This window comes from Rhopilema esculentum, chromosome 7, assembly GCF_057945365.1.
Source record: "Rhopilema esculentum isolate cy_ngs chromosome 7, ASM5794536v1, whole genome shotgun sequence".
In the NCBI taxonomy this organism is placed as follows: domain Eukaryota; kingdom Metazoa; phylum Cnidaria; class Scyphozoa; order Rhizostomeae; family Rhizostomatidae; genus Rhopilema; species Rhopilema esculentum.
The window spans coordinates 12,705,070-12,717,173 of record NC_142821.1 but is presented as its reverse complement, the minus strand read 5'-3'; the positions used below and the strand labels follow the sequence as shown (position 1 = coordinate 12,717,173).

General features: G+C 41.2%; 4 non-coding genes and 1 pseudogene across 4 annotated transcripts; all 5 read right to left on the bottom strand.

The window, feature by feature from the left end:
• Positions 1-2,699: 2,699 nt before the first annotated feature.
• Positions 2,700-2,888, bottom strand: LOC135687916 (U2 spliceosomal RNA). Its single transcript, XR_010516311.1, has one exon. It is a non-coding gene; the product is annotated as a U2 spliceosomal RNA (small nuclear RNA).
• A 1,825-nt stretch (positions 2,889-4,713) lies between these two features.
• LOC135692353 (U1 spliceosomal RNA) lies at positions 4,714-4,877 on the bottom strand. Its single transcript, XR_010516853.1, has one exon. It is a non-coding gene; the product is annotated as a U1 spliceosomal RNA (small nuclear RNA).
• A 601-nt stretch (positions 4,878-5,478) lies between these two features.
• LOC135692354 (U2 spliceosomal RNA) lies at positions 5,479-5,667 on the bottom strand. Its single transcript, XR_010516854.1, has one exon. It is a non-coding gene; the product is annotated as a U2 spliceosomal RNA (small nuclear RNA).
• Positions 5,668-7,491: 1,824 nt separating this feature from the next.
• On the bottom strand, positions 7,492-7,655 carry LOC135684064 (U1 spliceosomal RNA). Its single transcript, XR_010515851.1, has one exon. It is a non-coding gene; the product is annotated as a U1 spliceosomal RNA (small nuclear RNA).
• A 601-nt stretch (positions 7,656-8,256) lies between these two features.
• Positions 8,257-8,457, bottom strand: LOC135684049 (U2 spliceosomal RNA; annotated as a pseudogene).
• Between the last annotated feature and the right edge of the window lie 3,647 nt (positions 8,458-12,104).

Here is a 12,104-nt window from a genome sequence, read left to right as displayed (position 1 = left end):
ATTTCCATATACCTGGCCCACGTTTAGGGGCTGAGAAGTTGAGGGAAAGAGAAATCCTATCATGATCAGAGTGAGGAAAGGGGTCGATGCGGGGTTTATTAAAAATGTCGCGAAAATTCCTTGAAGTGTAAAATTTATCAATTCGACTAAATGAACCACGAGAACTAGAAAAAGTAAATTCCTTAGAAGAGGGGTTTTGAATACGCCAGATATCTTCTAAGGCATGAGAAGACAGAACTGCTTTTAAATTATTAGCAGTTTTTTCAACATAATTAACGGGGTTGGAGCGATCCGAGGGATCCAGTACGCAGTTAAAATCACCTCCTAAAATTATAGGAAAATCATGAGGAAAATTGTCTAACACCTTATTGAGCTCGTTAAAAAATTCTTTACGATTTGCAATGCCGTCGAGACCGCCTGTGGGAGCGTAAACGTTGCTTAAGATCAATCTATTGTCATCGATTGAAAGGTCGAGAACAATTAGATGGCCTGTGTCGGAAGTATGGCGTGAATGGATTGTGGTTTTCAATCTATCAGAAATAAGAATAGAGACACCCTTTCTATTATCTTTACCAAAGGAATGAAAGGAAGTGCCGGGCCATTGCGAAAATACATTGTTAACATTAACGGGATTAAGGTGGGTTTCTTGCAGGAATAAAATATCAGGCTTAAGGCTATAGAGGTGACGTAAGATTGAATCCGAGCGACGGGGGTCGTTCAACCCATTCACGTTGATACTCGCAACACAAGCCATGAGAAAAAATAAGAACGAAATAAAAACATTGAAAAGTGAAGAAAATTAAGGTTTTAATTAAGAGTTCTCACCAGTGGGTTTTTTACGTACAACGTTCTTTTCAGGGGTTGAAGGAACTGGTCTTTTGGATGTTTTTCTTGTGAAGGGGGCGTATTCGTTGGGGGCTTTGGTCAGTTTTTTGCTTGGTCTTTGTGGCTTTGGTTCCAGTGTCGGATCTTGTTGCGAAGTAATGTTTACAGCTGTTTGGCTAGCGTTGGGGCTTTCGGGCGTTGTAGAGGTGGTGGGGGGTTCATCCTCGCTCGCTGTATTTGTTTTGGCGGATTCATCGTCAATTTCTTCTCCGTCCTCATTATCGTTGATAGGGGTTGGCTCGATTTGATCTTCAACCTCTCCACTGTAACGTCTGCCTCGGGCTCTTTTCAGGGGTACAAACTTCAAACAGTCTTTTTTTGAGTGGTCAGTGGAACCGCAAAGGTAGCAGTGACGCATGTCTCTGGCGGGGCAATCCGAAGTTCTGTGTGTATCTGCCATGCAGATATTACAAAAAACGGGTTTGCCCCTGTAAGAGAGAGAAATCTTCTTGTTTCGCAGAATTACGAAGGGGGGTAATTCAGTGCCTCCTGAAGGGAAAATTGTAACCAGGCGTTTTCCGTTGAAAATGTTGGGAAAACCCTCCCAAGTTTGTTTCCAAACGCGGGTTACGGTACCGTAAAGCGAGAGAATGCTCCCAATTTCATTGTCCGAAATATCTGGTGAAGCGTCCGGGATGGTGATGAGTAAGGCTCTTCTTCTTACTGGAGTAAAAGCAATGCCAGGGTCATCTTCTGGGAGGGACGGAAATTTGACGAGCTCCTCTATAACCGTGTCAACCATGGAGGGCTTTGAAAAAATGATGTTCCACTTACGTCTGCCAGGAAGCGCGGCGAGTGGCATAAGTTGTTGGACACAGTTCTCATCCTTGAATTTTCGGTGAAAATAATTAATAATTTCTTTGTGGTCAATGGTGTCGATGGTCTCGAATTTGGCCGCTTTTGCTGCTAGATCTGATGCAGACATCTTTGCATTTCCTTCTTTCAATTTCTGTGCGAACGTAATAGGCCGCCTTTCACTTTCATCCGAAGCCAAATCTCCCCAAATTGAAGGGATTTCGTTTACTGCCATTTCGAGTTTGGTTCAAATTTATTTCTCAAAGAGTACTACAGTTGAAACTGTTAAATTAGATACTAAAAACTAGCCTATAAACCTGTTCAAAACGACGATACGCTTCAAACAGTCGGAGCTCGAAAAAGCGTGACCGGCCGCGGCGCCTTCTTGATCACGTTGTCTTCCCCGTCAGGTAAGTATGAACTACCATTTTGGCTATTGACAACTCGGCGGCTGCAGAAACAAGCCGACACATGTGGGAAGGCTGTTTCAGTAGTCTCTGAATAGATCGATATGTTGAATATTGAGTGAAGAATGTTGAGTCTGACGAGGAAGATGATCAAGTACTGAAATATACTGAAATATAAAACTGATGTACTCACCATCCCTTTCGTGAAGAAAAACTAATCTTGCATCTTGCTCGATAAGTAGTGAGTCAGCCAGCAGTCGTCTGAAATTGAAAATAAGCCTTGAATTTTTGAGCACACAAAGAGGGGTAGCTAGAAATGACTGACTACTAAACAGGCAGGCAGACAAAAAAGCAAGATCAGAAGAACACAAAAACACAACACGTTGAAGGCTTCGCAGTCTGTGTATATTTGATTAACAATCATAAATAAAACTATGTCTAGTACAAGGTTTAAACTACTTAACTACTATGGAAAAGCAACCAACTACATACAATGTTACCTAGCTCCTAGTTAACATTGTAGTTAGTTAGCCAGTCATATCAACAATATGGACTTGAATGATTGCAACTGTGAAAATGTGAAAATCGTTGTTTTCTTGCCAATTGATGAAAAGGGGCTGGGCCACCCATGGCTGTACTGCAATGCCAGGGCAACCCGTGCTCGCGGTGAGGCAAGCCTCATGCCGACAAGCTAGTTCCAAAAATCAGTTTAATATTTGAGCGCCCTTGGGCGCATATCAGATATTAAGCTGATAAGAACAGATACTACACTTGATCTTAGCCAAAAGGCCGAGAAGCGATACCCAGTCTCATGTCTTCAGTTCAGACTCTCCACAAGTCTGCCTCGTTGCTTGCGGAGCGCTCAGTTTTTTTGCCTGTTGCCTGCCTGCCTGCCTGCCTGCCTGCTCCCTCACTCCAGCAGCAAAGTAGTCAATCTGTGGATGTTGAAGAACGTCGTCGAGGTAAGTGAGTTAGTGAATGAGTTATTCGGCTTCACATGGCCACTCAGCAGCATGCAGCAGCAGTTGTGAGCTGCAACAGCAGGGAAAGTCGCTTTCTTCGAAAAAATATGGCTTAAGTTCTACAGCGCGCGCTGTTGCTCCGTGTTGTTGTGCTTACTCTTACTATCTATTCATGAACGAGCCTCCCCGTGACCCAAGAGGCAAAAAGACCACTAGACTATCATTGGGAAGAAGATTAAACTTAACTTTCAGCTTTCCTTGTGGCAGTCGGATTGGAGAACGGGATAAACTGAGAAGATGAGAGGATGGAAGCTGTTCTATGACTGCATTCTGTCACTGACTGATGATATGATTCTAAGAAAGCCGAAACCTTGCATATAGACACTTGTTCATTACTCGAGTGGCAAACCCAAAGAGTTTATATAATTGAAGGAAAGGTTCACCATAGTTCGAACGTCGAACGATAAGAGATCAGTGATGGTTTTTTGAACTCTATGAATCAAAATGCTTTTGTGATTGTTCTTTTTTTACAAGTCACTTTGGTATCCATCGAAGACACTTTCACAATTGGCCTGTCATGTAATTATTGGGAATTGAACAATCCCTGAAAGCCCAGCTTATTGAAGCCTACTCATGAAAATCAATATTTTCAATTTTATGCTGCAAAAATTGCCAAAATATCCAAGATTTTTTCCGAAATTAAGTTACATAATCTTCAGAATGGGTATTGGGGGGGGGGGGGTGGGTTAGTTGTTGTCGAGACTCGTTCAAGTGCAGGCAGCTCATCCCCAGTAATGATGGTCAGCTTGGCTGCAAGTTAGATTTCTTGACATGGATATCAAACCCGCTAAGCAACCAAAAAGCATCTTGCCACTCCAACAATTAGAACCAACCATGAAACCATAAAGGGAAATAAAAACAAAACTCTGTTTTGCAATCATCCCTACAAATGGCTATTAGAACGAATGTCTTCTAAAAAAAGTATTTGATTTGGAATTGTGAAAAATAGGCCATGCAGATTTCCATAGGCCCAAGATTCTTCTTGCAATGATACAGAAATCCTTGCCTCAATTTTTGCCTGAATTGTTTTGACTTTCACTTTCACTTTGTCAATTGACTTTACCAAGTTTCTAATTCTCAAATGCTAAGTGACACTATGAAGCTCTTATCATTGCTTCTTGATTATTGCTATTTAGTATAATTATAGACAAACTTTTATAACATATTTTGATGCATTAAATGAATTCGAATTTGAATTTGAATTGAAGATAAGTTTGCTTGAGATTTGCAACATGCTGCTCTGAAAGTTGCAAAGTATGTATATTTGGACAGGAAGATTTTTTTCTGTGTTGAACTTGAATTAATTTGGCCTTTTTTATCAAATGCTGCAAGATAGGCATGCTAAAGCCATAACATTTCAGAAACGATGATTGTCCTGCTTGAAAGGATCATATTTAAGACAACATTACTACGGCAGACGACGAACAAGGTTAAGGCAGACAAAGGCAAAGCAAACAATGACAAGTCTTTGTATAACAATCTACCTCTATTGTATATTGTATATTGTATATTGAGAGTGATCAAGAAGGCGCAATGGGCGGCTTTATTTGAGGAACTGCTGGTGGGATTCTGCTTGGGTTGGCTGGATTCTTTAGACAATTGTGAGGGGACTAGCGCGAACGCAGGTCCCCACTACCAGAAATTGTACGGTCGAGTTACCCACGTTTGGGGTAATCGCAGGGGTCAGCCCAACCGAACTGCAATGGAAGGGCCTCACCCTGGAAGAAACGCCTTCTTGATCACGTTGTCTTCCCCGTCAGGTAAGTATGAACTACCATTTTGGCTATTGACAACTCGGCGGCTGCAGAAACAAGCCGACACATGTGGGAAGGCTGTTTCAGTAGTCTCTGAATAGATCGATATGTTGAATATTGAGTGAAGAATGTTGAGTCTGACGAGGAAGATGATCAAGTACTGAAATATACTGAAATATAAAACTGATGTACTCACCATCCCTTTCGTGAAGAAAAACTAATCTTGCATCTTGCTCGATAAGTAGTGAGTCAGCCAGCAGTCGTCTGAAATTGAAAATAAGCCTTGAATTTTTGAGCACACAAAGAGGGGTAGCTAGAAATGACTGACTACTAAACAGGCAGGCAGACAAAAAAGCAAGATCAGAAGAACACAAAAACACAACACGTTGAAGGCTTCGCAGTCTGTGTATATTTGATTAACAATCATAAATAAAACTATGTCTAGTACAAGGTTTAAACTACTTAACTACTATGGAAAAGCAACCAACTACATACAATGTTACCTAGCTCCTAGTTAACATTGTAGTTAGTTAGCCAGTCATATCAACAATATGGACTTGAATGATTGCAACTGTGAAAATGTGAAAATCGTTGTTTTCTTGCCAATTGATGAAAAGGGGCTGGGCCACCCATGGCTGTACTGCAATGCCAGGGCAACCCGTGCTCGCGGTGAGGCAAGCCTCATGCCGACAAGCTAGTTCCAAAAATCAGTTTAATATTTGAGCGCCCTTGGGCGCATATCAGATATTAAGCTGATAAGAACAGATACTACACTTGATCTTAGCCAAAAGGCCGAGAAGCGATACCCAGTCTCATGTCTTCAGTTCAGACTCTCCACAAGTCTGCCTCGTTGCTTGCGGAGCGCTCAGTTTTATTGCCTGTTGCCTGCCTGCCTGCCTGCCTGCCTGCTCCCTCACTCCAGCAGCAAAGTAGTCAATCTGTGGATGTTGAAGAACGTCGTCGAGGTAAGTGAGTTAGTGAATGAGTTATTCGGCTTCACATGGCCACTCAGCAGCATGCAGCAGCAGTTGTGAGCTGCAACAGCAGGGAAAGTCGCTTTCTTCGAAAAAATATGGCTTAAGTTCTACAGCGCGCGCTGTTGCTCCGTGTTGTTGTGCTTACTCTTACTATCTATTCATGAACGAGCCTCCCCGTGACCCAAGAGGCAAAAAGACCACTAGACTATCATTGGGAAGAAGATTAAACTTAACTTTCAGCTTTCCTTGTGGCAGTCGGATTGGAGAACGGGATAAACTGAGAAGATGAGAGGATGGAAGCTGTTCTATGACTGCATTCTGTCACTGACTGATGATATGATTCTAAGAAAGCCGAAACCTTGCATATAGACACTTGTTCATTACTCGAGTGGCAAACCCAAAGAGTTTATATAATTGAAGGAAAGGTTCACCATAGTTCGAACGTCGAACGATAAGAGATCAGTGATGGTTTTTTGAACTCTATGAATCAAAATGCTTTTGTGATTGTTCTTTTTTTACAAGTCACTTTGGTATCCATCGAAGACACTTTCACAATTGGCCTGTCATGTAATTATTGGGAATTGAACAATCCCTGAAAGCCCAGCTTATTGAAGCCTACTCATGAAAATCAATATTTTCAATTTTATGCTGCAAAAATTGCCAAAATATCCAAGATTTTTTCCGAAATTAAGTTACATAATCTTCAGAATGGGTATTGGGGGGGGGGGGTGGGTTAGTTGTTGTCGAGACTCGTTCAAGTGCAGGCAGCTCATCCCCAGTAATGATGGTCAGCTTGGCTGCAAGTTAGATTTCTTGACATGGATATCAAACCCGCTAAGCAACCAAAAAGCATCTTGCCACTCCAACAATTAGAACCAACCATGAAACCATAAAGGGAAATAAAAACAAAACTCTGTTTTGCAATCATCCCTACAAATGGCTATTAGAACGAATGTCTTCTAAAAAAAGTATTTGATTTGGAATTGTGAAAAATAGGCCATGCAGATTTCCATAGGCCCAAGATTCTTCTTGCAATGATACAGAAATCCTTGCCTCAATTTTTGCCTGAATTGTTTTGACTTTCACTTTCACTTTGTCAATTGACTTTACCAAGTTTCTAATTCTCAAATGCTAAGTGACACTATGAAGCTCTTATCATTGCTTCTTGATTATTGCTATTTAGTATAATTATAGACAAACTTTTATAACATATTTTGATGCATTAAATGAATTCGAATTTGAATTTGAATTGAAGATAAGTTTGCTTGAGATTTGCAACATGCTGCTCTGAAAGTTGCAAAGTATGTATATTTGGACAGGAAGATTTTTTTCTGTGTTGAACTTGAATTAATTTGGCCTTTTTTATCAAATGCTGCAAGATAGGCATGCTAAAGCCATAACATTTCAGAAACGATGATTGTCCTGCTTGAAAGGATCATATTTAAGACAACATTACTACGGCAGACGACGAACAAGGTTAAGGCAGACAAAGGCAAAGCAAACAATGACAAGTCTTTGTATAACAATCTACCTCTATTGTATATTGTATATTGTATATTGAGAGTGATCAAGAAGGCGCAATGGGCGGCTTTATTTGAGGAACTGCTGGTGGGATTCTGCTTGGGTTGGCTGGATTCTTTAGACAATTGTGAGGGGACTAGCGCGAACGCAGGTCCCCACTACCAGAAATTGTACGGTCGAGTTACCCACGTTTGGGGTAATCGCAGGGGTCAGCCCAACCGAACTGCAATGGAAGGGCCTCACCCTGGAAGAAACGCCTTCTTGATCACGTTGTCTTCCCCGTCAGGTAAGTATGAACTACCATTTTGGCTATTGACAACTCGGCGGCTGCAGAAACAAGCCGACACATGTGGGAAGGCTGTTTCAGTAGTCTCTGAATAGATCGATATGTTGAATATTGAGTGAAGAATGTTGAGTCTGACGAGGAAGATGATCAAGTACTGAAATATACTGAAATATAAAACTGATGTACTCACCATCCCTTTCGTGAAGAAAAACTAATCTTGCATCTTGCTCGATAAGTAGTGAGTCAGCCAGCAGTCGTCTGAAATTGAAAATAAGCCTTGAATTTTTGAGCACACAAAGAGGGGTAGCTAGAAATGACTGACTACTAAACAGGCAGGCAGACAAAAAAGCAAGATCAGAAGAACACAAAAACACAACACGTTGAAGGCTTCGCAGTCTGTGTATATTTGATTAACAATCATAAATAAAACTATGTCTAGTACAAGGTTTAAACTACTTAACTACTATGGAAAAGCAACCAACTACATACAATGTTACCTAGCTCCTAGTTAACATTGTAGTTAGTTAGCCAGTCATATCAACAATATGGACTTGAATGATTGCAACTGTGAAAATGTGAAAATCGTTGTTTTCTTGCCAATTGATGAAAAGGGGCTGGGCCACCCATGGCTGTACTGCAATGCCAGGGCAACCCGTGCTCGCGGTGAGGCAAGCCTCATGCCGACAAGCTAGTTCCAAAAATCAGTTTAATATTTGAGCGCCCTTGGGCGCATATCAGATATTAAGCTGATAAGAACAGATACTTTTTTTTTTTTTTTTTTTCAATTCCTGCCCTCTGATGACACAGTAGGGACAGGGCGTAACATTCATGATCATTTAAGGTCTACATGACAATTTAAAGGGAGACAACTGCCCCTTTTGTGCAGAGGTCCCCCTTGGCTACAAAATTTTACTTTACAATATACGGATTACTTGACAAAATACAAAAAGAGTTGGGGGATACGATACAATTTACAGACAATTGGTTAAAGTAAAAAATTTTGACAATGATACAATTAACTAACAAATCAAACATTACGATCTACTGACAATATAACGCTAATCGTTTAATGGAAGTTACAGAGACTACAGGAGAGAATTTCAGGCAGAGAATGTTCATGTTTTGTTTACGGTAATATAATGAAAAGTTAGACAGGAAAAAAGGTTATTATGATACAGAGGAGAAGTTAATCACTAAATCTTGAGTGAGAGCGTACCATTTTGGTAGCTGCAGAGGACATTGTTATAGGCCCATATGGGGAATTCTTTAGCAAATAGGGAAGGAGAGGACATAGCGAACTTTATTCTGTTTCGAATAGTGGCTTTTATATAAGAAATCGCACCTAGAGGGTCGGGGGCCTTCTTTTCAAAGCGGCGATCACATCTGTGCATCCATATGGAATACAGAGTGATTTTTAGTAGGCAGCGGCAGAGAGTTTTGGCATTCCGATGGATGCCATTAGGAAATTCGAAGAATATGACGAGGGAGGGGAGCACAGAAAATGTGCCGAGCAGCTGTTCGAAAATCGGCTGCAGGGACGCGAAGACTGCAATAGCAATTGGGCAGTCTATGAAGACATGATTAATGTCTTCGATTTGGTGACATTGGTCACAATTTTCGGGGATATTCAGACCCCAACTTTTTAAGTAACTTGCTGTTTTCAGGACCCGATGATAAATTTTCCATAAGACATCGTTTTCAGGGCCTTGGGAGGGGCGGGAGCGAACGTGCTCCCATGGGATTTGCCACTGTCGTGGCTTCGCGAGGGCAGCATTCCATGCCAGGGCTGGCAATATGTCGGAGTAGACCGAGGCGAGAATGCTGCCGTAAATACTACTTACAGGTGTGCCAGCGGCACTTAACAAAACAACAACGACTTTATACAAATTACACAAAGAGAGAAGACGAGTGTAATGGGGAGATGGTCTTAAAGCATGAGGAAAAAAATTGGAAGGGAGAAATTTTGCAGTTGGAAAGTACTTGAAAAGTTGAAAACCGATATTGTAGCGGGCAAAATAAACCCAAGGGGAGTCATAGTTGAAATCAATAATTGACTGAAGAAACTTCAGGTGTAGGGCGTTTGTTTTCAGGTGTATGTCAACAACACCTTGACCACCGTTATCTGGGGGTTGGAACATTGTCTTTCTGCTGACCAGCTCATTTTTGCCAGCCCAGATAAATTGAAAAATAGCTCGGTTAACTTGTTTTTCTATAGCAGGAGGGAGATGGTAGATTGTTCCTACAAAGACGAGGCCAGAAAGAGCAATTGTGTTTACAATCAGGGCTTTACCTTTTAAAGAGAGGGATCGGTGTTTCCAGGCTTCGAGCCTGTTAGTCAATTTTTCGACCCGTTTTATCCAACAGCTTTCAAGGGCTGTTTGAGTGCCAAATTCGAGACCTAGTATTTCAAGAGCACTGTCAGTCCATTTTAAAGGGGAAGAGGGAGAGGCGGAAATATATGGGGGCTTGTTGAACCACTTTCCGCAGGACTTGCCGATATCATAATTTACCTTTGATCCTGAACCTAATTCGTACAATTGTATAGTGGCTATGGCTTCTTCGACGGAAAAATTATTTCTTAGAAATAGGGTGGTATCATCTGCATATTGGGAAATTTTGACTTCTTTTCCTGAACCTGGAAGGCGGAGGCCGTCAATTTTGATATTTTGACGGATAAGGTTGCCCAGGGTCTCCGCTACTATGCAATATAATAGCGGGGACAAAGGGCAGCCTTGTCTTACGCCGCGTTTAAGGGTTACTTTCCTAGAAAGGTAGCCGTTGTTGCTAATTTGGCAAGAAACATCTGTATACATGGTTTTTATAAAACACATGAATTTTGGGCCGAAATTCATTCTCTCCAAGACTTTTAAAAGGAAATCCCAGTTGACACGGTCAAAAGCTTTTTCTTGGTCAATTTTAATTAATGCAAGGGGGAGTTTTTTCTCTTGGCAGTAATCAATAGAGTCTCTTGCTAACATGAGGTTTTCAAATATAGACCTGCCTGGTACAGAGCAGGTTTGGTCACTGTTTAAGATGGATGGCAGTATCAGTTGCAGTCTATTTGCAAAGGCTTTCGAGCCTATTTTGTAATCAACGTTAAGTAGAGAAATTGGTCTCCAATTTTTAAGAAGTTCTATGTCTCCTTTTTTGTATAAGAGGGAGATTAGGGCTAAACGCATAGATTCTGTGAGAAGGCCTCTATTGAAACAAAAGTTTAGCACATCTACTAAGGCTTCGCCAATTTCATCCCAGAAGAAATTGTAAAATTCTGCTGGTAGCCCATCAGAGCCGGGCGATTTGTCGGATTTCATGTTGGTGAGGGCTTTGTGACATTCGCTTGCGGAAAGTGGTTCCTCAAGTAACAGTTTAAAGTTTTCAGGGACAAATTGGTCGATAGTGTTCAAAAGAGTATTCTGTTTTTCAATGTCGACGGGTTCGGGAGAATAGAGGGACTCATAGAAGTTAGCAATGCAGCCAAGCAGGTCCCTACTATCATGTAATACTCTACCATCTGGTGTTTTTAACTTACGAATCACTTTTTTAGATTGACGTGAGTTTTCAAGGCTGAAAAAATAGCGTGAAGATTTCTCATTGGATTGGTATTCTAGGGCTTTTGCTCTAATACGTGCACCATTAATATTATTAAGATCGAGTTCTTCAATTTCTCGTCTAATCAGGGGAACAGTTTCTTTTTCCTTTTGATCCAGAGAAATTGTTGCCTGTTGGAGCTTTTCTTCCAAAGTTGTGCGTTTCTCTCTCTTTTCTTTTGCTAAACGTTTAGAAAACTTTTTGCATCTGTTTCTTATTTTCATTTTACCAATATCCCACCAAATGTGTAGTTTGCCTGCAAAGTCTTTTTTGCGACTAACCCAAAATTTTAAAAAATGTTTCATATTACAGGTAAATTCTTCATTTTCTAGGAGGCTAGTATTGAATTTCCAGGTACCTCTGCCGCGGGGTTGCGAATTTGGCAGTTTAAAGGACAGAAACGGGGCATCATGGTCGGAAAAGGGGAACACTGTTATCTCACAGTGTTTGGTATTGGCTAAGATATCCGGGGAAACGTAGAACTTATCAAGTCTAGATGATACTTTTGAATTTGTCCAGGTAAACTTGCGGGCAGAAGGGTGCATTGAACGAAAAATATCACTTAGGTTGAAGTCGTTTAGAAGATCAGTTAGAGCTTCGAGGGCAGTGGAACCTGCTTGGCTGTCACCGCCTAGTTTATCGAGAAACAGGTTAGTGATACAGTTAAAGTCACCACCGATGATTGTTGGAACTCCCCCCCTGATGTGAGGGGGCAGCGTTTGAAAAAAGGCAGCTCTTTCCCCTACGGGGCATGGGGCGTAGACATTTAAAAGTTGAAGCTTTGAATCGTCTGTGTCTAAGATAACATTGACCCATCGACCACAGTTGTCCTGAGTGACTTTGGGTTTTTTGGTAGATAAGGATTCTTT